The sequence below is a fragment of the Cyanistes caeruleus genome, chromosome 5 (assembly GCF_971803275.1).
Source record: "Cyanistes caeruleus chromosome 5, bCyaCae1.hap1.1, whole genome shotgun sequence".
Classification (NCBI taxonomy): domain Eukaryota; kingdom Metazoa; phylum Chordata; class Aves; order Passeriformes; family Paridae; genus Cyanistes; species Cyanistes caeruleus.
The window spans coordinates 19,264,762-19,291,986 of NC_141705.1; the positions used below are offsets into that span (position 1 = coordinate 19,264,762).

Sequence of the window (27,225 nt, forward strand, 5' to 3'; positions counted from 1 at the left end):
TTTTTACTCTGTGTGAAATAGTTTACAAAAAAAAGAAATCTTAAACATATACTAAGTAAATGGATTGTGTAGGAAAGAGAAGAAAGGATGTATGAAGTCCTCAAATCAAATAGCTTCAGGTTGCCCCATGAAGATCCATTATCAGCTGTCTGCAGTGTGAGAAGGATGAGCTATGAAGCTCACAGGTGCTGGCTTTTGTATTTTGTTTGCCTTGCGATGTGTATGTCTCAGCAGGTAGCTATTCACACACATTCTGTCGTGCGGTGAGGTGGTAAGGGTCATGGCAGGAAAAATTCCAACAGATTCATTAAAATCATGTTCATATTAATCTAAAACTCAGATACATTGCAAATAATGAATGAGCTCTGCCAGGCACTCCAAATGAATAATAGCAAAACCTATGCAATAAATAATTCAGTTATGTATGTCTTCTATTTTACAGAAACTTCTAAAATGCTATGAGAAACATTTTTCTTAAAAAAAGAGCAAACTTTTGGGAGTGAGGCAAATCTCCCTCTCCAGCTATAATGATAAGTTTCTTTTTAAGAACTATGACATGGAATACTGCTTCCACTAGATTTTTCAGAATTGTTTACTTCATCACAAAATAAGAAGCAAAGCTGAGTGCACAGATGTGTTGCTGGGTCCTTTAACTCGTATGCTCAGTAATAATTCTGCAGAACTAAGAAATATGCTTGTCATTAAACATGTAATCTAAGGTATATATATTTTCCAAAAAGGAATGCCTCTCGTTATTGTTTCCTTTAAAAAATGGGAGATATGTCATAGCTGTGAGCTAAATACCTCCTTTGCATTCACATCTCTGAGTTTCCAAGAAAACAATAATGTTAATGGAAGGTAGAGCATTTAATTTCAAATTTAGAGGCTTTTGTTGATAATGTTATTTAAACCCAGGAAGGTTATACTTAATTATAGATATGGCAGTGTTTTTGACAGTTCAACCTCTTTAATGGATTATCTTTCCTCATTTAAATATAAGAAGTAGGAATAATAAAAAAAATGAGTCTACAAATTTAACAAGCTTCTTTTTATATGCTTAATAACTATCTTTGAAGAAGAATACACACCACACTGAGCTTTAAAAAACTGACAATATTTATTAAGCCACAAAAGAGCTTATGTAGCTTTGTGATTATGGACAGGAAAGAATTTTTAAAAAGGCAAAGTTAGCAAAAAAAAAGCTTTAAAGTAAGCAGAAATTACATGTCAGTCATAGACATTAAAGCTGGCTGTTTTTAAACTCCAACTGCTAAGCCCTGGGCATGAAACAAGAAAATGATGAGGTAGGCTGAATGAAATGCACACAAATGCTAATGTTTAGAACCTTACCTAAAGTTAAAAATACAAATGCTTGCTTTAAGGAAAGGGTTTCAAATAAAATAAAAGAATTCATCTCATGAGTCTATAAGAATGCAAATACACTGAAATCCACACATACAGAATATGTTAAAGATAGAATTTCCTTTTCTGTTGAGAAATCTTCCTAATGTATGCTCTAAAGAATACTGGAGTTTACTGTTACAGTAATACAGAAATAAGGATTTTTACTGAGTAAAACTGCATGATTTTATTGGGGGAAGGGAGGAACCTGGCAGTCTTCAAGTGCAGTAAGACTGTCATCATTGCATACAATACAATCAGCACCAATTAATTTATTTCCTGATTTTTTTGAATGCTTTCTATGGTTAATCACAGCATTTGCTGAAGAATTCTGCAGAAGAATATGGGCTGAGAGTGTTTATTAGAATAATTATCATATGTTGCAAAATTAAGTATTTTATTTAGGAAACCACATCCTAATTTCCTTATCTATGGCATTAGATATATTTACATGTGGATATTATAAATGCACACTTAAATGAGTGTGTGTTTATGAGTGTATAGTATTGAAAAAAATCAGTTTTGTTTCTACTATGTTCATCTGCAAAATAAAGCAACATTGTAAAAATAAAGAAAAAAAATTCTCTATCATAAAAAAAAACCAAAACCAGCAAACTACAAAATATTTCAAGTTAGGACATCACTACTTCTCTTTCCTGGCCCAGAGTCCTATTATGGACTTTCTTAGACTTCAAGAAAGGGGTGCTGAGAAAGCAGTGGAAAGGGCAAGGATTCCCTAAACTTATCATATATTCTCTGTTGAAGATGGGAAGAAACACAGAGGAATCAGCTCATGTATCCAATGCATATGGATTCCCTTCTTGGACTCTGTTGTGTAGACTTTTTCCCACCCCAGTCTAATCACATGGTGTGCAGCCCAACTGCAGCCAGTGGACTTGGTCTCAACACTTGAAGCCACCCTACTTTAAAGGGAACTCCACCAGTCTGAACAGGAAAATCTATGGTCTCCAGATGTATCTCTCTTTTGTCTGCATTCATGTTTTACCCTAAATGATTGCTGATTTATATACCTAGAGTCAGCAAGAATAACAGTGACTGATTATGACCCTGTTATGCTGTTTCACATGCTATTGCTTGGTTTTGTTACTGCTACCATATTATTTCTGCTCCCCGATAGTGTTTCTGTCTTCTAAAAAGTTCTTTTTTTCCATGGAGATGGCTGTGAGCAGTGCAGTCAGGCTGAAGCACTGCATGGGATCTTTGCATCCTTCCATCACAAACAGTGATAAACACTGTAGCTTTTGCAACATACAGTTCCATTTTCAATTTCCTACTACATGTGTTAAAATTTAAATGTTCAAATTAAAAGCTCTTTTGTGTCACAGCTACGAGATCCATCTTTATTGGAACTGTTCATTAGTCAAGAATGTTTTGAATTTATTTGTCTTGTTTGTGTACATGCATTTGTGTGCATGTGCATCCGCCTCCAGAAATTAAAATAGAGTATGGAAACAATTAATGGTAACATCCCATCTAGGATGTTCTCCCTACTATATCACAAGAAAACTGTTTTAACAATAACAGCTGACCTTTAGCCCGTTATTTTAGTCAGAAAACTTGAATAAATATAACTGAATTTGACCTCATAATAGGACGATAAATTATGTGACTATTGTAGATAAAGCTTTGTGAAATATAAAGCCTTGTGAAATATAAAGCCTTGATGTAATGGCAACTGTTCAACTCCTACCTTTGAAGTAAGAGCAGTGCTAGCTGTTTGACTGAAACGTTGCAGGCAAATGTAAACTGCAAACAGCAGTTCCAAGAAAGTTGGAATAACAAAATAAGCTTTGTTCTTCTATATGAAATGTCATTTTGTTCTGAAAAGAAATACCATTCTAAGGTAATCAATACTTTTTTTATATGAGACAGATAAAGAACAATTACAGCTCTTAGTGTTTTTGTCTGCGTTAAAAATAAGTACTTTTATCTTCATGAAAGAAGTGGAAAAACAAAAGTGAACACTCAAAATTCTAGCATTCATGTCCTTTCATGATCTGACATGAACAATGTAATTCAAAGGCCGTCAGAAAACAAAGGTCATGCAAACTCCACAGCATTTCTGCATCTGGAACTCCCAATCAGACCTAGCAAGGTGATGTGTCCGTGGTGTTTTACAGTCTGTTCGCTTGCAATGCCACCAGATTTTTTGCCATTAATATATGAAACCAAGTTCATCAGTATAGCTGCCAGTAGAATAAAAATGTAATCCCCATTTTGAGAGTTGGTGTTCTCTCAAATAAAACAAAAATTATTTCTAGACATTGCCACAAACAGCATCTCAGGGATTTCAGATTTCCTAGAAGCAGCACCTAAAATCAGGAGCTTAGATATCATACAGAAACTACAAATACATATTTTTAAAATATCAAGTACAATATCCAGGCACTTCATTCTTTTCTGTGCTCCAAGCCCTTATTCCCAGCAGCAAGAGAGCCAGTGCAGAGATGCAGCACATAATAAGTTCAGGAAAGGTACACATATCATTGTACATTCCTCGTCACTGGAAATGGTCTGGGTACACCAGTGGAACAATGTAAACTTGAATTCTGACAGAAAGATTCACACTATGGGTCGATTTTCACAAGCTTTCTGAAGGTGACATTTCATCTCATGAATTTTCATCAGAAAATATGTTTCATTTCGTACAGGTTAAAACTATTGTCTTAAATATATGCAGTGAATATTATCTGAAATTTGCAAACATTTATCAAGTCAAGAATAAAGGTGTGCACTCTGATGCACCAGTCACAATTCAGAGCTTTACCTCAGTCATTAAGTATGCAGCCCTTGTGAAGGCTGCATACTTGTGGAGAAGTGTATGCAAATAAAGCATGAAATTTAAGAAAAAATAATTAAGAAGGGAAAAAAATACACCAAAATGATCATATTTGTTAATATAGAAGTAAGAGCGATATTAGCTGGACACAAATCCAAAGGCTACTTCTGCACTAGTGAACTAATTAGTGATAGAATGTGTTTTTTTGGCCAGTGTCAAAGACCTGTTCCTACATCCTTATCATTAAGTTCTAAGCCACCAAAATCCTGTGCTTATGTATCACACTGGATTTGTTCAGGGGGGTAGTAGGAGGCAAGAACAAAACTGTGCCCCTGAGTTTCTTATCATGAATGTAGGTGCTGGCTTTCCAGTGCTTTTCTTCACTCTCCAGCAATATATAGTTTGTTGTTATGGAAATAGTGTGAAAAGCTAAATATGTAACTATGTTGGATGTTAATTACTGCAAATGTTGCTTAATGACAGTCAGTGGTATTATTGTAATCTTCAATTCAAAACCATTTTATCTTAAGAAGTGGTCAATTCCTACTTTCAAAAATGACCCTAAGACACTGGGAAACAGGGTTGACTAGCTGCAGAGTGTGTACATGTATTTTTATTCCAAAATGGATTTTTCTTGAATTTTTACTTATTGTATTTGGAAACTTACTTACTTGGTGTCCTGCTGTGCTACGAACATGACAAGCTTCATATAGAGATACCAGTCCTGGAACCAATCACTCGCAATCTAAAAATAAATGTTATAACTGAAGGCTTAAACAAGCAGAGGGAGAGGAAAATAATTATAAAAAAGAAAAAGACAGAGGAAAGAAACTGTTCTGGACGTTGCCCGGTGGAAACAAATGATATAAGAACTATATCACTGAATCTGAACACAGCACAGAGCTTAGAGACCAAAACTATGAAACCATGATTTTCAAGAAAAAAAACATTCCATGGGTTCTATAAAAATATCTCTTCCTAACTGCTTCATAGACATTTACAATTAGATGCCAGAACACACAGAATATGAACCAGTATTTTCTGAAAAAGAAGAGGAATCCTCTTCTAACAAACTTCATTGCTTTTGTCTTTACATCTTTCTATAGGCATGTCCTCTAGTAAAAAAAAATTGCATTCTTTTGAAAAACATTCACTTGAGTGTCAGCAGCAAGACACAGTGAAAAAAATTATCTGTTTGTCTGCCTTTTTCTTCATCTATCATGAAAAAGACAAAACAGTCTCAAGGAAGCAGGAAAAATGGAGGATATTTTATCACAATAATATATTGTAACACTTCCTTATGATAGTCACTTATTTATGTAATTTTTAGATTCTCTTCCTGTTTAATAGTAAGATAAAACATACAAAGATGACTATTTTCAGATAAATCTATTTAGTCATCATTGTTAATTTACTTTCATACCTTTCATATCAATCTCTGATTTCTCTCTCCATTCCATTCACTTTGGCTGGAAATTTCAATTGCATAGCCTTTTCCTTTCAGTAATTATTTCAAAAATTATTTCTATTAGCAGAGTTATTGATTTTTCTCTTATAATGTGAATCAAAAAATCTTTTTTTTTTTTCCAAAGATAAAGAGTCTTGATCACAAATTTGGTGAATGACAGAATGAGAATATCTTTAAATATTATTATTCTTCTTTCTTTTCCTTTTGCTTTAGGAATTGAGAAATATTCTGCAGTTTAAAACATAAATAAGTCATAAAGCTATTTTAAAATAATCCCTTAGAGATTTGACATGACCAGTATCATCACACAAAATGGTGCTATTTCAATACTGTTGTGCAGATTTGTCTGCAATGTAGGTGAGCAATTTTAACAGATAATGTAATGGATCAGAATATTTCCTTCAGGATGAACAATGATGGAAATTGTTTAGGTCAGGTAGTCTCAAAGTGTAATGCATATTCTTCCTAAAACCTGTAAGGACTGAAGAGAGAGAATATGCTAAACCTGCTTTCCAGTGGTTCCCAATTTCATTTTGAATAAATTTCTGCACAGAAGTCCATGGGTTTTGGTTAAAAAGACTTTTTATTTTTGTTTGCTTACAGTTTGTGCTTGTAAGATCATCTTAAATTAGAACTCATGCTGGCACTATAAATGTATGTATTTTTATGCAGCTAAACAAAACAAAAAAATAAAAAGGAAAGTATCTTATTAAAAAAATAGGTTTATCAAAATAATTAGGTGTATAGAACCAATGTATTGGATTTTAATAGTATCTCAAGGGTTGTTTGATTAATTTTTCAATTGAACAAGGGTGAATTTTCAAAGATTTAACAAACATTGGATATTCCTTTCAAAATGAAAATTCCTTTTCTTTCTTCCTCAAATGAACAGCTTTACTTAAGAAAACAAGAACTTGTTAAGTCATAAAAGCAACTGTGTTCTCTCAGGTAGTGAAAATGTGCAGATGGAGAATCACTTCAGACTGTGAGAGTTAATGCAGCCTCCTCAGTCTGTCAGAAGAACTGTAAATCTTATACAGAAGATTTTCACCCAAATGAAATGGATTTTGGCTATGCTTCTGCCCTGGATGGGTACTGTGAAGGAACCCACGAACTTTCTATTATTAATCAGAAAATACACAGAAAGATGGAGACTCAGCACCCTGCAAATTCTGTGGCATTTCACTGCCCCACTTTTGCTGGAGAAAAAATTGTTATTTTGTACTGATTTTTGTTAAAGTGCCAATCACTTTTTAGCAGTAGTAATATACCAGGAACTCTAGTTCCCACAGCAGAAATACAGTCAGAAAATATATCCTACCTATCTACATCTTTGCTTTATAAGGGGATAATTTTGATAGAAGGATTGAGATTAATAAATCCCAATTTTCTACCATAGCACAATAAATAAATGCTAGGGCCTCATATTGGCAAAAAAGAATTAAAAACATTTTCATGGCTAAAAGTATATAATTAAAAAAAAAAAAAAAGAAAAAGACAGGAATCTGTTTCTAGGTATTGGGTAGCTTTCCCCCACTCTTCATCTTTTGAGAAAATCACCGCCTTCATTAAATGAGTCTCATTAATATCATACTCCTAGATATAAATGCTTCCATTTAGGCTGAAATTCAGTTAGCAAATGTATTTTGGTCCATATGGAATTGGCTTAATTAAGACAGACTAATATTTTGGACCAAACTAATTAATAGCTTAGGAGTGGATTCAGCTTTAAGATTTCAGCAGTCTCTTAAAGTAAGGTCTCTCAGAGGGAGGCAGCTGCTCATCATTGACATGCAAGACTAATACATTCAACTTGAAAATGAACCTGAGTAGTTCCAGCTGAGCTTTGCCACTGCAGGTATTGGAAACCTTCTTGTCACTTGAGCATTCCTAGGGCTTCCTCTTTCATCTAATTAGCTCTCATATCCTAAAAGAAAGTTACAGAGAAAACTGGTGTACTCTTGCTGACTGAATTTGTAGTGGAGCAGAAAAGATCAAGGAGCAAAGAGGGATGAAAATACTGTCCTGCCATCTCCTGTGGAACTGCAGCACTGCTGCCCATTTCCAAAGACTGAAGAGGTGAGGGGAATAGTGCTTCCTTCAGAAGGGAGGGAAAGATGAAAGAGGTAGCAAATAATATAAATCGAACTTGTACTACTTTCCTTCTTTTACTACTGTTCAGGTTACAAAACACATCTGGTCTCCTGACTGTTACTGAACGTTGCTTCTCCCATTTTCCTTCTAATTTGTTTCACTTCTCCCTTTATTATACTACATGACAGCAACAGGATATGATGTTTATTTTATACTTCTGCTCTTCCAATAACACACCCAAGTCACCTGAGACCCATGGATAGGATGTAGGTTTACAAAAGCTACTGAATCTTGAATTTGCTTACTTGAGTTAAAGTCAGCCATGACAATATGATATTTGAATTAGTTATTTAGTCCTTCAGCTTGTAACTTCTGAAATTGTTTTCTTTCTAACATAAGAATTGCACATGACTTTGCATCTTCTTGTTGTCTCAACACAGTCTTCTCCTTTGGGAAAAATACCTTCTTCTCTACTGGGAGTTGAAAATCAAATCCTCAGTGGATCAAATCCTTGGACAAAAACTGTGATGGTATAAATTGCTCTCAATCCTACAATTATTGTTAAACATATATTATCTTACATATGCATACTACATATATATTTCTTGCCTGTATAGACAGTGAGAGTTTAGAAACAAATAAATCAATCCTCAAAGCCCACTACAGCATGTGGATATTTCTGTAGCAATTTATTTTGCTTTGAGTAACATATGAATACCTCCTTAGAGTAGCCATATCATTCTAATGACTCTTTTGAGGTTTGTGAATTATGCTAAAAATGATCTTTTCTACAAGTAAACATAAAATTCACTACTGTGTTAACACTGTTGTAAATATAGAGAAGGGATTTCTAATACATACAGGTTTTAATTTACTGCTTTTTTTTTCTGCCACTTTATTGTAACTTCCTTTAGATAAAGCAGCACAAAAATTTGCTATTTTTTTCTCACTGTAGTATATGTTTGTGGTGCCACCTTTTAATTTTAATCCAGATTTCTTCATACAAACAATGTTTCTGAAAATGGTATTCTTACAAATTAATAAAAAAGGTATTACCTTAATCACATGTAGTTCCTTTTGTGAAATCAAGATGAAAGAAAAATATTTGAGGAGGTGACAGCTTTTATATTTTGTGTTTCCTCAGTCAGAGCTCCTGCTGCTCTAAAGCTCTCAGTGTAAATGGTATGCTTGAAAAACAACGTGGTTGTATTTCTTGGTATTTTATTTCGTTTGGAATTGATTATGCCTCTGCTTTCAGATTTACCAAGATTAAAAGTACATCTGAATTAATGTCAGATTTAGATATCTATTATAATGTCAGTAGCTTGAAATCTATTATATTAATGTCACATATATTTAATAAAGTAGGAACACAAGTCTAGGAATAGGGATTTTTAGAGATCTGACCCTTTTTATTTTTTGCTGTAACTTTCTGCCTGACAATAAACAAACATCTGCTGGTTCATGTTCTCTGAAATAGTTAAGTGCCAAAGTTAGTCACCTATAGCTACAAATATTTAAAAGATATCCCCCTCCTGTCTGTATGACAGGTTATTCAGACAGGAGATATCTTTAGATACCTTAACCTTAGTATCCTTGCAGTGCTGGAGGCCAACAGTGTCCTGGGCCTCATAGGCATGAGGGCTCTGAGCTGCTCCAAGCATGTCACCCTTCTCCTCTAATGAGCACAGCTGAGACACATTTGAAGGGGTGTCTTTGAAAGAGAGAAATGGGAATTCTGGATCTAGTCCAGGAAAGGGTCACAAGTGCGATCGAGGAATGGGAGTGTCTGTCATATGAGGAGAGGTTAAGGGAGCTGTGACTGTACTGCCAGAAGGGAATGCCTTGGGGGAGCAGTATCAATGTATATGTTCCTGTTTGCATGGTGTAGGTATACTACCTTTTCAGTAGTAGCCAAGGAAAGGACTAGAGGCAACAACCACAAACTAAGATACAGGCAACTTAATTTAAACATCAGAAAAACACATTTACTGTGAGAGGGTCAGACACTGGCACAGGTTACCCAGAAAGGCTATGAACCCTTCATTCTTTGTGATACATTAAACTCAGCTGCACCCAGATGTGATCAACCTACTCTAACTAACCATACCTTAATCTGGGGGCTAGACCATGTGATTTCTAGAGGTGCCTTCCCACTTCAGACATTCTGTGATTTTGTGATGAAGATCTTCCCATATTTTAATTGAGGAGGAAAAGAAGTAAGGAAAGAAAAAATTCTCTAAAAAGATACTTCATAAGCAGAATTAATTTAAAATGTAAGATACACACTTCAAGTAAGAAATTGAGTGGTTTAGCACAGATTCACAGAATAAGCTGAATTAGAAGGGACCTATTAGGATCATTGAGTCCAACTCCTGGTCCTGTGCAGGACATCCCAAGAGTCACACTGTGTGCCTCACAGAATTGTCCAAACTCTGTGAGGTTTGGTGCTGTGACCGCTTCCCTGGGGAGCCTGTTCCAATGCCCAACCACCCTCTGGGGGAAGAGCCTTTTCCTGATACCCAGCCTAAACCTCCCTGATACAACTTCCTGCTATTCACTTGAGTCCTGTCACTGATTACAGAGAAGAGATCAGTGTCTGCCCTGCTGTTCCCCCCACAAGGAAGCTGTAACTGCAATGAGGTCTCCTCTCAGTCTCCTCCAGAGAGAACAGACCAAGTGACCTCAGCCATTCCTCATATGGTTTCCCCTCAAGGCTCTTCCACCATCCTTGTTGCCCTCCTTTGGACACTCGCTGATAGCTTAATATCTTATACTGCAGTGCGTAAAACTGCACACAATATTCAAGGTGAGGCTGCCCCAACTCAGGGCAGAGCAGGACAATCCCCTCCCTTGCCCGGCTGGCCATGCTGGGCCTGGTGCACCCCAGGACACGCTTGGCCCTCCTGGCTGCCAGGGCACTGCTGGCTCGTGTCCTACTTGACATCAACCAGGACCCTCAGGCTGCTTTCCACTGTGCTGCTCTCCAGTTCCCTATACCTGGAAAAGCATGTGAAATCTTGACAGTTCTACAAAATTCTTATTCATTAAAATATCTTGGGATATCTTTTTGCTCATTCTCATTCCATCCTGATCTCTCAAAATGTTGTCATGCATCATACTGAGGTGGTCATATGTATTGTATAAAAATTTCTGTCAAATTAATAAACTGAACTTAGATATGAAACAGAAACAGTGGGACATAATCATTTTATGAACAAGGAATAACATATGCTTCTCTGTGAAAATGCTAGGTCTAGAGCTCTTCAGATTTTCCTAAAATGTTAAATCACATCTGGATGATTACATCAGAAGCTGTAGATTTATCATATTAAAAATTACCTCCTTTGAAGTAAGAGAGGTTTGATGTTTATGCAGAGGGAATATAATGATTGATTTAACTTTAGAATAGACACTGGTCAGGACTGTGCATCATTATCAGTTTACCTATTAAGGGAAAAAAAATCATCTCTCAAAATACAAGAGTTATTGCTAGAAAATTAGACAATACGTATGTTCAGGAATAAAAAAATCAGCACAACATTTCTTGAGATGTAGAACAATTGTGTAATTTAAGAAAAAAATAAAGAATTAGGAGGAGTTGGAGGGTAAGCAGTAAATTTTTTCTGAGAGATAGCAGAAAAACTGGTAACAACTGGAATGATGAAATTGTTATCATGTAAATATGAAGATGAAATGTACTGAAATGCTAAAGTAGTAGTAATCTTTTTAAGAGATTTGAAATAGAACCTAGGGAATTTATAGAGATCTGGAATTACAACTGCTTCTTGTGGGCAGCTCACTCAGATTTTAAAAAAACAAAGGTTTTCTCATAAAGTATGAAATGAAACACATGCAGGTATTGGTCCTCAACATCAGAGTGCTTTTGAGACATGAATATCAAAGGAAAAAGGACATTTAAAATATTTTTCCTAAACTAAATTATTACAGATGAATGCTGCAAGTCAGTTATGCCTTTTTATGACTTAAAAAAAGAATAGAAAGATCCAGGGATAAAAGACATCATTTGTTCTGACATTTTGTACCACTAAGGTGACCAGGTGAAGAAAATTCAGTCCTGTGAGGCCTGTATAGGCAAGTTACAATAACCATAGCTAGTCTTGTGGCACATAGTGAGGTCAATCTGGTTGTAATGACATGACAGCTACTACAGGTTTGGGAACATGCTTTGATAATATAAATGAAGCATATGTATTCACTAGAATATGCTAATTGGCTAAGACAAAAATCTGTGCCAGGCCACAAAAATTTGTGCCTATCAAATAGACAACATTGCACAGTTCAGTTTACTAACATAGGTACAGGCATAAGTTCCAGTATCTGTTCTGGTGATTACTAAAGATGTCTTGACTTTGAAGCATTCTGGTCAGTGCTACACATACATAGGTACAGATAGCCCAGAGATAAAAGTCTGGCTATGCTCCATATCTGATCAAAAAAGTATTATCTCTTCTTTCATTCTGTTATCACACCATCTCTTTTGTTTTTGTCCTACAAAACCCTCATTCTCAAGTCTAAATTGTCCATTGTAGTGTTGTTCATTATGCAATATATTTATTGGACCCCTTCTACTGAACTCTTAAGGGGTTACAGATCTGTAAAAGGACTAAAACGACATAAAATGTAAAGATGTCAGTTATCTATGTCTCCCTCAATTGTCCTAGAAAATCTGACCTTGTGAACTCTTGCTTTTTAGTCTTTGCCATCTTCTGCTCCCCATTCACCACATAATGTAGCTAAAATGATATTTTTTTATAAATTGTCTTAGTGTCTCTTAGAGATTGTCCCTCATTTCTACAGTAAGCCACTCCTCCACTCTCAAGGAGCTGTAGAAAATTGGTTGATCCAAGCTAATCCAAGATGGAATTTGGTGACCAACTACCATTCTTCATTTACATTGGAAGATGGAGGTGTGATCAGCAGCAGTACTCCTAGACACTTTAACAGCTTGATATTCTTTATCTTTCTCTTGTGTTTCTGCAAGATATTTTGTCTGTTTCTCTCATCCTCATACAAGACTTTCTTTAATTTGAAAGCTTTGACCTGGTTAGAACTGACCTTTGGCGAGGTTGTTAAACATTTTTTTATGACAAGTTTATTTTTATTGTCAGATTGAAAAAACTTAAAAAACCCCAAAAAAACCCCAGAAGTGATCTCCCTAGACCCACCCTGGGAATTCTGATTCTTCATTTTTGTAGCACTGGAATTTTCAGATCAGTTAAAGAAGTCTGAAAGCTATTCCAGAGGAGAGGGGAGCTAGAGGGAATTTTGAATGTGTAGCCATGCTAGGTTGAATGATGAGTGGATCACAGAGGATCTTGGCACAGCAATCTGGACCAACCAGGCTAAAAGATGGGCACCAGCAATCTCACAGAGCTTGCTGCACTAAAGTACCACACTAAATCTGCAATGAATCCTTCTGCCTGCAGAAAATGCAGCAAATCAGTTCCTGAGCCACACTGTCCTTTTAGTAGTATTTCATGCAGTTCCTGTTCCTACAGTCACTTCAGTTAGTTCAGTCATTCCATCCAGAATTTCTCTACTTTCAAATGTTTAAATTTTTAAATTTAAAAACAGAAAAGTGAGAAATCCAAGAAAAATTCCAATTTTTTAATTTTAAAAAAACTAAAAAAACCTTGTTTTTCTTAATTACCCACTATTTATAACAAAATCCTGAGTGAATTGTTATGGTAATGTTATATACCAGGAAATATTTATTATGGACAGACTAGCATGGGCTCAAAAACTTAGAATGCCCAGAAATGATAGGGTCATTCTTTTAATAAAAAAAGAGAGACTATATATGTTGACAAAGAAAAAAATGAGATGTTAATTTTTTAATTTTTTATGTCATAATTAGGAATAAGAGGAGCAGCAGGATTTAACACTGATGGGATTTACTATTCATGGACTTCATCCATAAGAACTCATAGCACCAAGATTTCTTTAGCACCAGTTAGGGTCCAGATTTATACAAGTATTTGTGATACCTCAGTATGAGATTTTGGGTTGCTTCTAATTTGTAACTTTTGGTTACTCAAGTATGTAACTTTTCTCAATTTTTTTCTCAAATTTCTAAAAAATCCTTTTTCTGTTTCTCCAATTCTGCATTTCTGCAATTCTGCAATTTCTTCTGTATTTTTCTTTCTGGATTTCTCAGCGTCCTTTGGACTGAATTCTTTTTGGATCCTCCCTCGTGGGGAGCCCTGCTTATCTCAGTTATCCAGTTTTGAAGAAAACTCCCGAGCTCGTTAGAATCTTGTTTCTCGTGTTTATTAGAAGGTCATCACAAAACTTGACAAGTCTCTCCAGAAAGGCTGCACAAGGTTAATTCTTTGCAATCTGGTACATTTCTTCAATTCAACAAGGCCTTGTCGCTCACCCTGTGCCTGGTGCACAAAATGGCCCCAAACTATGCAGTTCTTTTATCTTTATACCTATTTTTACTCAATTAACAATAGACACGTATATTATTTTTCTTAATGACCCAATTACCCAATACCTGTGTGCTGCACTGTGGCATTTTCTGTCCAATCACTAACTGTCACCCAAAAACCTCTAGAAGAACATGAAGAAGAAAGGAGAAGGGACAAGAGGCAACACCCTAAATCTTCCATCTTCTGTTCTCTAAACTTACTTTTTCACCCAGTGATTTAAGAAAACTTTCTAATCTACACACTTACACTTTTAGCTTTTTCTATCTAACTTTAACATTCCTTTTCATGTATCGCCATGAAAACATGCTCATGAACTTCATTTTATATGAAATTCAGTGGTTTTTTGGATCTTAGTTCTAAGTATCAGAAACAAGGGCACACACTCTGTATCCCAGACTCCAACAAAGTGTTTTTGCAAATCCAGTCTCTCTTGCTTTGACTTTCCTTACAGAATTGTCATCTGGGCCTCAAACATCTCCTGTAAATAAGCACATGGGCTAGGGAAGCCCTAGGCATGACTTTTGAGCTCACAGTGGTGATAGTTTAGCTAAGCTATGGACACAGTGAGCAAAGGCTACAGCCTAGAAGAGCTTTTAACTGTACAGCAAGAAGTATTTAACAATCCTCTTTCCTAGGACTGAATAACCTTCTAGATTTTTTAACTGCAAGGGGATTCCTTTTCCTTTATTCACTTCTTAGTTAGTCTGTTTCTTCTATATTTTTGTTTATATTAATAAATTGTACCTGACTCCTTTTTGCCCTACTTAGGCATTGTTGGTAATGTTCCTTTGTTTTTAATGTTAGACATAGATTTTTCTTTTCTCATCTTATTACTTATCGTTCATATTTAATGCTGCACACAGAATCATCTTTTAGACTCTTTTTACCTTTTGATTTCTCATATTTAATGACACACCCAATTGTTTGATATCCTTTTTCTCCCTAGGAACCTGTCACTGCTCTCTATTTAGCTGCTTTGAACTAGCTTTCATCTTTTAGTATTTAAATCATCTAAGTTCTCATGCATCATACTGCATTGTTCCTCATTATTTACTCCTTCTGACTATAATGCCATTCTCTTCAAACTAGTGTTACTTTTTTCTTTGTTTCATGCTCTTTGTTTTTAATTTTCCAAGTCAGATTTACGCTTATTACATGACTCCCACACCTTAGCTATTGTCATTAACCTCAGATGTGAGGCTTTATCAAAAGGGATTTCAGAAGCTTGTCTGAAGCGTCTTATCTACAGTAGCTCGTTTGTCGTCTGCGACCGAGGAGAGTTATTGAATGACAGAAGGCTCCTCTCCCTGGAAGCTAAGTGCCCAACCCTCTGAGTCCTTTGTTTGAATGTAGGTCTCCAACATGGCAGTCTACAATAGAAGCACTTGACAAAAGGATTGATTTTTACATCCAGCACTGGAAGAATGCATATAATTTCCATGTATTACATGGTGTTTGTACTACATAATTTGAAACTTTTTTTCCTAGCTTCACTGAATATCCTGTTTGAAGCCTGGGCTATATTGAATGTGATTTCTATTATGAAAAAATGGCATTAACTTCAGAGTTAAACTCTCAGTACTTGCCACCACTGCCACAGAATTTTACCAGCTATTACAAATTGTTTGATTGCCAACCAAAATCCAAATCTAAAGTGCAATTCCAAACCCGAAATTGTGCTTGTAAAGTATGAGTCTATGAAGAGAGCCTAATTGGAACTGAATGAGTTTTACCTGTAGATACTTAAAAAAACAAACTTCTCTGGATCTGCATTTACATTTAAAAATGTTTTAAATCCTGATGATTCATAAGGATCAAGTAAATAAGGAAATAAAGTAATGCCTTCAAGAAAGTCAGGGCTGTATTTGGTCCTAAATACTCTGGGTAACACTATCCATTCCATTTAAAGCAAAATATTTCATCATTGATGAAAGATGAAAAGGGAATATGAGGGAAATCTCACCTATTAATAGAATGGGGAAAAAAAATTCTACAATTACAAAGGTGAAATATAGTGAAAACAAAAAATGCCCAAGTAGTAAAAACCAGGTAGTAAAAATTTCTCTATTCCCTATGCTGCAGAAATAGGAGACATTTCCTAAAAAGCAGTAAATGAACTTCAAAACTCATCGTCATGACATCTCAGTGTCCATAAAAATGCTAGGAAAAATCTCATACTCCAGTATTTAAGGCTATATTGAACAGTAGAGACCACATCAAGACTTTTTGAAAACAAGGGTCAGAAGGCATTTATTCTACCTCTACCTACACCATATTTCTCTAATGTATCTATTACTTGCTGTCACCTGAGACTACGTGTATCACTGATGACTTGAATGACACTTTCTGTTGGTGCTCACTGCAAATTGTGTTAATAGGAAATAAATTAAATCCATTAGAACTGCTGTCTTCATAGCTGACTTTAATTCAAAGCTGCTTTGAATCAAGACATAATCAAACTTTTAGCCTTGAGGCTTCACAATCAAGTTAGGCTGATCAAAGGGGGAAGTTTTGTGTAATGTTTAGTCTAATATAGTGGAGAACCTAATACAAGTAGTTTTGCTCTCCTTCCTGTTATCCTTCTTCATATGATCCTACCCTTCTTAAATCTTTGTGTCTGTTTATTTGACTGAACTTTCTAATCTAGCTTCTTCTGCAGTTACTTACATGTTATATCTTATAATAACCAGGCACTGGAAAAACCTGTGGGTAAGAGATCACTTTTGAACTGGATTAAACTAGTGAAAAATACACACTTAGAAAAATTTTTCTTCTCATACCTATTTATATGTTCTGTTTCCATTTCATGACAGTGTGCTGGTCTGGCTGAGGTACAGCTGATTTTCTTCACAGTAGCTGGTATGTGGCTGTGTGTTAGACTTAAGTTGAACACAGGTTTGATGATGTAGAGATGTTTTTGTTCATGCCAAGCAGGACAGACACAGAGCCAAGGCCTTTCTGCTTTTTTTACTGCTGCACTGGCAAAGAAATTGGGTGTACATGGGAGGTTGGGAGGAGACACAGCCAGAACAGGTGACCCAAACTGAACCAAGGGATATTCCAGACCATGTGACATCATGCTAAAGTGGGGGAAGAAGGAGGAGAAATGGGAAATTTGAGTGATGGTGTTTGTCTTCCCAAGTTACCATTACATGTGGAGGAGTCCTGCTCTCCTGGGAATGGCTGAACACCTGTCTGCCCATGGGAAGCAGTGAATTGATTTCTTGTTTGACTTTGTTTGTGTGCACTGCTTTTACTTTCCCTGTTAAACTGTCTTTATCTCAACCCACAAGTTTTCTTGCTTTTTCCCTTCTGATTTCCCCCTAATCTCCTGCTGGTGCAGGACAGAGCAAGCAACTGCATGGGGCTTGGTTGATGCTTGATATTCATGACAGACAGCTAGAGTGGTAATATAGCCAGCAGTTGTTTGGGTCTTTTTATATATATGATTCATATCATAGATCAAAATAACAGAGTTAATGCAAGAGAATAGTAAGGAAGCCCTGGTGAGAAGGTGAAGGTAATTATGGACAGAATTACCCTTTCTAATAGCTGCTGGGTTTAGCTTGATTTAAGCTGACTGTGGAGCTATCGAAAGAAGCCAAATTCAGGTTCCTCTAATGAGCATATTTCATACAACCTCTCAAAACAAAGTGAAATAGGTCAAATAGTAACCATAGTCTTGTATTGAAAAAGGTTTTCTGTCCTAGAGAGTTCAATACTAGCTCTGTTCCTGATCTGAGAGCCTTAGATGACTTGAGGCTGTATGCAGAATAAACAACATAGTGAATTGTACCCAGAAATAAAAATGTAACTGCTGCAGGGCAGAGAGCAATCATTAAATATGTTCCTCACAATGACTCAGTTGACTCCAAAGATGAATTACTCCTGTTAGCAGTAGATTAAGTTTCCTTGCCAGGTGTTTCTCTAACATAGTAGGATAACCTGTTTCAGTAGAGTTTGGGCTGCATGGGTTTGTGTCCCTGCTTTCACTTCAATCTCAGAGAAGAATGCTCAAGCTGTAGAGGGAAATAAGACAGGGAGAATGAGCAAGAAAAGGCGCATTTGCCATTCTGAGGGCTAAATATGTCTTACAAAACTGTGACAGTAAAATATATTGACAGAGGTCAGTTAAATTTACTCTGTAAAAAATACATCACCAACAAAGTTGTGCAGATTCTGTCCTTGGTCGTCAGCATCATTTCTGTTCTATAGGGAAGGCAACTATCAGGAAATCCCAAACATACCTTACTAAAGTGAAATGGCTTTACTTTTTATACTCTTTTAGCCAAGACACCAAAATTATTTTGAATATTGATGGCACTACAAACTTAGATGTTGATACATTCTTGTTTTACTGCTTAAACCCAACCCAAATCAAACTAAAAAAACAAGCAAAACAAAAATAAGAAATAGGGAGAAAAACTGCAAAATAATTTGCTAATGGAATTTTTGGACAGGAAGAATAAAATGTGAGTCTTTGTCATTTTGAGAATTCAGAGGAGTAAATCTACCAGATCACCCTAGCCAACTCAATAGAGAAATTACCAAAGCCCAAAGTGGTTTTGGAAATATTTACTGATGAAGCAACTAAAGTGTTTTAATGAGCTTTGTCTAATAATATCAGAAATTTCCCAGATTGCATTGAAACCCAATTGTCTACTAAATAAAGATATCTATAAAATTTAAGAGTACAAAATTGCTTAAACAGGACCTCAGTTGGTGAGTCAGGGTAGCATTTGGACATGAATTGATGTGTGTTAGTTTCAAAATATTTTTTTCTTCTTTTAGTGGCCTTACCATCCCTTGTTTATAGGTGTTTAAAATCTGCATTTCTGAAGAACAACATCTATAAAAAACAGAGGTTTCTATTAATTGTTACATCCTCAACTAGTTAGGTATATCCAGGACTACCATGGGGAAATATCAACACAGAATTTTTAGAGTTCATTTTCACTGCTGTTTCTCAATGGCTGCTTGGAAACAGATGCAGGAATTAATTATTTTCTTCTCAGCTATCCAACAGTATTCATGCCCACACTCATGGAAAACAAGACCTTTTGTTCCTACTTAGCCGTTTGCTGAAGGGTTAGATATCATCTGACTTAAAATGCCCATCCACACTATGTTAATGAATTGTGGCAACATTAATAGTCACCTCATCTTGCTCCCTTTCTTTTCTGCATATATACATATCTGTTTATATGTATGTGTATTACATCTGCCTATAAAAACACATACAAACCTCTACATTTTGTGTGCTACATGCTCTCATACCCTTATAAATACATTTATTGAAATGAAATACTTTGATGATGCAGACTTAATATATATATGAACATAGCATAGATTTACAACTGTAAGTCACCAATGTGATTTGTGAGTATGTATGAATTAAAGTTTACTAAAACCACCTTTCAATACGTATTTTAACCAAAAGTTTCTTTCCCAGGTAGTAGACCGAGGAATTACTTAATAATTCAGTGGACCCATAATAAATAGGTTCAAATCCCACACTGTGGTGAACTTTCATTAATCTGTTTCTGCTTATTTTGAACTCAAGCACCTGAAGTTCTTGTACCATAATGGCACACTGACAAGGAAGGGACAGCACAGGAAGAAAAGGAAATTACATGATTATTTTTAGGAAATTTCATCATTCCCACTGGAACTGAATAACATTATAATTGCACTCATATGCACATAACAATGTAATTCATTTTTCAGAGCGTTGATAATATGAAAGTATCAATAAGTGTCATAGTAACAGGTTAAAATTCATTGCATTCATTGTCAAATGAATATTGTATCAACTTTCAGCAGATACACTATTTCTTTGATGCTTCATGCCTATTACACTCATCATATTGTGTTACATATGGTACCATAACACAATGTGACTCTTCAAACTGGATATGGCTCACATTTGAAATACTGAGTTGGGGAATAATACAAGGTGACATGGATGGAATAAAGGATTCTGATTCTGTTTGATTTTGAAGTGCTTTACATTTTTGTACATAACTCAAATCCTAAAGATAAAACTATACTTACTCATCACCACTGACTTGAAAGTTTAAAAGAAATCTGTGCACACGTTAACTATTAATTGAATGTGAAGAAAAGGATTAATTGCAATTTGCATTTCTCAGTTCAGTGAAAAATTGGTGCTATTAATGATGGTGAGAGCCAGGGGCCAGGAACCTGAGTCTACAAAGCATTTTCATACTGTAGGCATTCTCTCGTGGTGGTTTCTTTAGGAATCTTTTACAGGAGCAGATAAAACCAGATATCTGAGATGCTGAAATATCATACTGAGAAGAGTTGTATAGTCCCCCGACATACATTTTGAATTGTAAAGCCTTGTATCAATATCTGTTACTGCCACCTACTACCATCTTAATTCCACAGCACTTTATTACACTGTTGTAAAGCAGTGGAATCTAACTTTGATGTTTGTATGTTGACAGCTGTGATCAAATTGTTTTCTTGTGTGATCAAACTGACACACAGAAGGGAGGAAAAACTAGGAAACAGTTTAAAACATACTTGAAAGCTGTAATTGAACTTAAGTACACAATCTCTAAAATATTCTTCCTTTATTGTGCTATGCCAATTTCAGTTAAAACTGAGACCACATTACATTACTTTTGCTTTATTTCTTTATCCTTTTTCCCCCTGCGTATAGTTATTGAATAAAATTGTTTATAAAACGCTGTTGCCTGATAGACTTGGGAGGAATGATCAACATACTTAGTTATTCCCTTTGGCTGGGTCTAAGAACATGATTGGAATTTTCTTACTCTTGAAATATTGAACATTGATTTTTTTTTCTCTCTCTTCTTTTAGTCTCCAGTAAATTTAAGTTTAATACATAGTCTCTGACACTGGGCATACTTTCCATAGTTATAGATTATGTTCCATAGTCTATAAATTTGCTTCAGAGAGAGGGACTGTCACTAGCTGGAGTTTTGAGTATAATTTTATTTTTTTTTAATGTATTTCATACATCTTGGGTTTGTTTTTGTTTGTTTTTTTTTTGAGAAGGAAGGTAAAAATTCTAGTAGTGGATAGTAAATCCAGGTCAGGCAGAACAATATTTTAGAAATATAATCATCACAGAGAATACATCTTTTAAATGTTATATACATGAAGCAATCAACATGGCCAAATTGTATAAATACTTAACATCAGAAATAGAACTATCAAATGTCATCTTTGAGAATTCAGGAAGTAGAATGGATAATTCATAAAACTTGTTTTTATAAATCTCTTAAGAAAGTACTATATATGAGATCAGAGAACAACTTTAATAAATCCTTTAGCACCTTGAGGAAAATTGCAGGCAGCAAGAGTTCATAAGCAAGAAATCATGTTAAATTAACTTGCTATCAAAGAAAATTCAACAATTTACTACAGAAGGTTGGGTTAATGCAGTGAACATGATAGGCACTGTTTAATTCCTCTGACTTCAGTAAAGATCTAACCTATTAAATCGAGGGTGAATTTGAAATATTTTTCAAGAAAACACAAGAAACCTAGTATATATAGCAATCCATAGAATAAGAGCTTGAAAAAAATAAATAGTGACATTATCCTTCATTATGATGAATCTCTGATTAGATTTATTTTACTTGTCACAGTAGTGTTACTAATGATCTACCTATCCCAGCGCTGTTCAAATCTCGTTGGACATCTTCATAAACATACCAGCATAAGGTAACAAAAATAGAAGTCAATAAATTACATAAGGTGAAGTATCTTTATTTTTGAGGAACATAACTTTAAATATCGTCATCCAGATGCTGTACATAACATTATTTATTTCTGTCACCCTGGGGGAAACAGATTCTATTCTCTGCAATACCAGATTCCAGCAGGTAAAGATGTGAAATGGCACTTTCACTCCAGGTAGTTTCTGACTAAATTTCTTGACCTGTTTAAAGGAAGAAGAAATTTATAATATAGTCATTGATTGGAGAACTTCAAGTACTAAGCCCTGGAGGAAAAAAAAAAAAAAAAATCATTAAAATAGTTAAACACACATCATCTTCACCAAATAAAGGTTACAAGGGGTTATAATGGCATGTCTATGAATATTTGAGGGAGTTTTGTGTTTTTAGCAAAAACTACCACAGGGATCAATGTCAAAAGGGTCATATAAAACAGAAGAAGAAGGCTTATTGAAAATTACCTATCAAATCAATAAAATAATGAAATATTTTAATGGGATTGTAAGTGTAATATGGAGATGTATTCTGTGCTGGCAGAAATTTGGACTAATGACACATTATATCTTTCCTGATTTTAGATTTTTTGATTCTCTGATCCTTTGTTGGCTAAGAGAATTGGGTAAAGTATCTTCCATCTGGGATGAAAGATTCGAGTGGGGTAACTGCAAATTTCCCAAAGAGTTTGAAAAACTTACTGGTATTGGTATAACTACTCACAGTGAAGAGGTTAAACAGTGATTAGTAGTGATTCTAGCTCATTAAGTTCATTTCATGTATTCATTTACATATGTGTACTATTATTCCAATATATTTAAATAGTCGTGTCTATAATCTCTATATTCAGAAAGATATACACAAAGTAGAAGCTGGGAGGTAGTTTAACTTCATCAATGAAATTCCAAATAATTTTTGGAGATTGAAGCTCTATGCCTCTGTTTCACTTAGAAAACCTTTGGGATTTTAAGGGTTGAACGCTAAACTCTTTCTTATTTCAGTTTATTTTACTGAATAGTAGCAGTCAAGGGATCAGCCTGAAGTCTGAATGTATCCAGCCATTCATCATTTTACCAGATGTCTTATGAAGAACAGGTTTTACTTGTTATCTTGGAGGTATCTTTATCAGAGAACTTTATCAGAGATGAGCTCAAAACCTAAAACTAGTAACAGTATCACAAGGTCAGTCAACAGCAATGCCAAAAAGTAGTGTTTGTTCTTTGCTTTCAGATACCTCTATATGGTTCAACATATACTTGCCTCCTAACAAAAAAGGACAGAATTTTTCATCTGTAAAGAAATAAATTGCCTCAGGGGTCTGTTCAAAGAATTTGTGCATGTTCTAATGATGCAAAGCAATAAATAAACAAACAAACAAACAAACCTGTATGGCATTTCAATGGAAAGTAGCATGTTTGAAATTAAAGTAGTCAAGGACCATCAGCTAGCAGGCTAATCTATGCAAATATTCCATTCTGTATTGAGAAGGCACTCACAGCAGCATCACCCTGACTTAGTGCTTCATTACAGGCAAGAAGTAATATCACTGTCCATTGGTGCTAAGCTTTCAAAGTGACAAAATACCACATCAGGAGAAAACTGATGTGAATAAGAGCACTCTGCTGATCAGAAGACTGCAGATGAGTTTTAGTGTCCCTGGCTTCATCAGTGACAGACTTCTTAGCTGGTGCCAGAGAAGCTGGCACTTGAATATAGTGAACATATGATCTTCAGCCATAAGCTTGAATTGCCCTAGGTGTCTGCTGACTAATCAGTACCCAGCAGCAGTTCTGTCAGGGTCATCTTCTGCTCAGATTCACTTCTGTAATTGCTAGTGGTAGTATCATTAACAGCTCTGTCAACACCCAGCCGAGGGTAACTCATGCAATATTTTGCATGGCTTAAGCAGATGTAAGACAGCAAAATTCCAGTCCCACAGAAACAGTTCACACTGCTCCCCAGAGTGACTCTTGGTGTCACTCATTGCACTTCCCTTTCACTCTCTAAAAGTTAGTCAACTGGTTCAAATTAGCCTATCTACTCTTCCCCTTGAATCATCAGAGAAAATTGCTTCTCAGAAATATTTCATCAACAATAATGTAAGAGTGTATGAAAAAATGAGTTGCCCCTTGGGAGACGCTTCTCTCTTTCTGTTGACTAAAGAGCAATAAAGCCTAGATAACTTGGAGCTGAGTCTATTCACCAACCTTTTGTGTTACTTGTGATGTGACTGTAAGGCCAAGAGCAACAGCATCAATATAAAACTGAACTAATAAAACTGGTAGGCTCTGATGTCTCCTGGGTTAGCAAGTACCTGTCTGCAGTGCTTGTCACTGGGTATCTGTCAGGTCTAGTGGAATGTTGTGGCTGTGCACCTTTTAAAGGTTAAACATCCCACCATTTCTGGTACAATGCTATTCATCAGGTACTCTTTGCAGTTTGCATTGTACACTATGAAGTTGTACAACAAACTGCTTTTTAGGCAGCAAGTTCTGTGCTGTAGGAATGACTGTGACACTCTTTGGCTTTATTTTCCTCTCCCAAGTTAAATCTATGTACCTACTTAGACACTTTTATACTGCTAACACATGTGAATAGAATGTGTTAACTAGAGATAGTAAAACAGTGATGGGAAGACCTATGTAGAAATATTTTAATAATGTTTCCCTGTATCGGATCCTTTACTTGAGTCAAGTCATTGGGTCAGGTTCACAAATGCTATTAAGCCAAGCATTTGATTTTTCCTTTAACTGTGCAAACAAAGGCTTTTGTCTGCTGCACAATGCTATGAAAAGATCTTTGCATGTTGGTTAAGGTCCTGGGGGCGGAATGAGTAACAGCATGGGAATAGAAAGCATTTACACTGATGCTTAAGGTCTGTCTGCCTAACCAGTAAAGGAAGAAAGAAGGGTAGTTGTATTCCCTGAGTACAGTGCCAGTCATTCTGTTTTCTTGACCAAGGTGAGGCAATCCTTGTGATTAAAAGGGAATTTCTGCAAAAACTTTCCTCGTTTCAATTAAGATAAAATAAAATAAATATGGATGTGAAGAAGTAAGAATAACTACCAGAATGCAGGAAAACAGAGTGTGAATTGATGGCATAATATATATAGTTAAGTAGGCCAGTGTAGATATTGAAATAATAATTAAAAGAAATAAGTTATAGCCCCACTTCCTAGGAAAACACAGGTAATTTCTCAAAATAGCCTTGGCAATGTGTTCTAGCAGAAAAGAGAGATTTGCATTTTCAGCATAATGGTAGGTTTGGAAGAATTTGCTGCATCCAACTACACTGTTTCTTATGTTTATTGCAGCCCTAGAATATAGCAAAGACCCCAATATGCCCTACTGTGATCAGGGTCTAAATACTGCAAAATTGACCTTTTATCGTGCTAAATGTGAGGTGTGAAAGACTCTAATGTGTAACACGGAGAAAGACTAATTTAGAAATTTCCATGGCTACAGGAAAAAAACAGGCTCAGAGCAAGCCATAAACTCTGCAGAAGAATACAGAGTGACATGCTGCAGAATGGCAAATACCATATTGAGCATGTACAGTATAATGAGAGGAATTAGGTCAGGAGAAGGGGGGCAGGTAATTAATTTTTTATCTCAGTGCAGAATTGGTGAAACTGTATTTGAGTGCTTTACACTGTTTTGGGCTCCATAATACAAGAAACGATTTTGCTGAATTGGAAAGACTCCAAAAAAGGATAACAAAAATGATAAAAAATGTTTATTAAGAAAAGGGAATTTGCAAAGCCTGGGGAAAGTAGGACTAAGGCACAACATGAAAGCTAATTCTAAATACCTGCAGGGGATTAACAAAAAAAATGACTGGGGGTAGAGCAGGGAAAGAAAAAGTATTTCAGCAATCAGTTCAGGTACAAGAAAATAATTACCTCAAAATAACTTTAGAAAAGAGCTAAAAAAAAAGATGTCTGTGTGAAGCTTGCAGTCAGTCTCACATGAATCAGTTCACCGACTTTCCAATAGGGAAACCTGAGGAACCAGCTATTTGACAGTGGGAAAGAAATACTTGTCAGTGTGAATAAGGGCATAGTTTTTTTTCTGTTTCTGTAATTCTGACTATGGGCTGAAAGAATCCTTTCTTTCTCTTTCTTTCTTTCCTTTCTTTCTTTCTTTCTTTCTTTCTTTCTTTCTTTCTTTCTTTCTTTCTTTCTTTCTTTCTTTCTTTCTTTCTTTCTTTCTTTCTTTCTTTCTTTCTTTCTTTCTTTCTCTCTTTCTCTCTTTCTCTCTTTCTCTCTTTCTCTCTTTCTCTCTTTCTCTCTTTCTCTCTTTCTCTCTTTCTCTCTTTCTCTCTTTCTCTCTTTCTCTCTTTCTCTCTTTCTCTCTTTCTCTCTTTCTCTCTTTCTCTCTTTCTCTCTTTCTCTCTTTCTTTCTTTCTTTCTTTCTTTCTTTCTTTCTTTCTTTCTTTCTTTCTTTCTTTCTTTCTTTCTTTCTTTCTTTCTTTCTTTCTTTCTTTCTTTCTTTCTTTCTTTCTTTCTTTCTTTCTTTCTTTCTTTCTTTCTTTCTTTCTTTTCTTTCTTCTTTTCTTTCTTTCTTCTTTTCTTTCTTTCTTCTTTTCTTTCTTTCTTCTTTTCTTTCTTTCTTCTTTTCTTTCTTTCTTTCTTCTTTTCTTTCTTCTTTTCTTTCTTTCTTCTTTTCTTTCTTTTCTTTCTTTCTCTTTCTTTCTCTTTCTTTCTTTCTCTTTCTTTATCTCTCTCTCTCTCTTTCTCTCTTTTCTTTCTTTCTTTCTTTCTTCACAAAAAACATGCAGCTGGTAACACTGAAATTTTAATCAAACCTTTATTGAAAACCAAGATTTTCAAACGTGCATTCAACATCTGAGCAGAAAAATTATGAATAGAAGTATCTGGAACAATATAACTAATTTGTTCACACATATTTGATCAGGAAGACAAGAGTTGATTCTTAGTTGCATTAATCCCAAGTGTTTTTCCAAGTTCATATCAGTATTTGAGTGTCAAACCAGTGAATATCTATTTCTTTTCCAGGATTTGAAATAAAACACAATTTAAAAAAAACCAGCTAAATTCAGGTAGAAACACGACCAGATCTGTATACTTTGGCTTAACAACATCCTGAGTTATTATATGCCAGGTATATCATATACATACGAATCTGTTAGGGAAAGAAAAATTAAAAAAAAACAGTTATAGGAGGATTTTTTACTTAGACCCTGAATGCATATACTGTATGTGTCCAAATGCAAAATTGTGAGAAGAAATATTCTTTTCTCATTCCCATACTTTT

General features: G+C 35.3%; 1 long non-coding RNA gene across 4 annotated transcripts in view; it reads left to right on the forward strand.

Annotated features, from left to right (window-relative positions):
* The window catches only part of LOC111928123 (uncharacterized), a 356,375-nt gene that overhangs the window by 300,850 nt on the left and 28,300 nt on the right, over positions 1-27,225 (forward strand). For 2 of the 4 annotated variants that reach the window (XR_002863924.2, XR_015287230.1), the window contains exon 4: positions 2,167-4,274. The exons of the other annotated variants lie outside the window; for them this stretch is intronic. This is a non-coding gene — a long non-coding RNA (uncharacterized LOC111928123). Of the gene's footprint in view, positions 1-2,166; positions 4,275-27,225 lie in introns of those variants that run through there. 4 annotated transcript variants of the gene reach the window in all.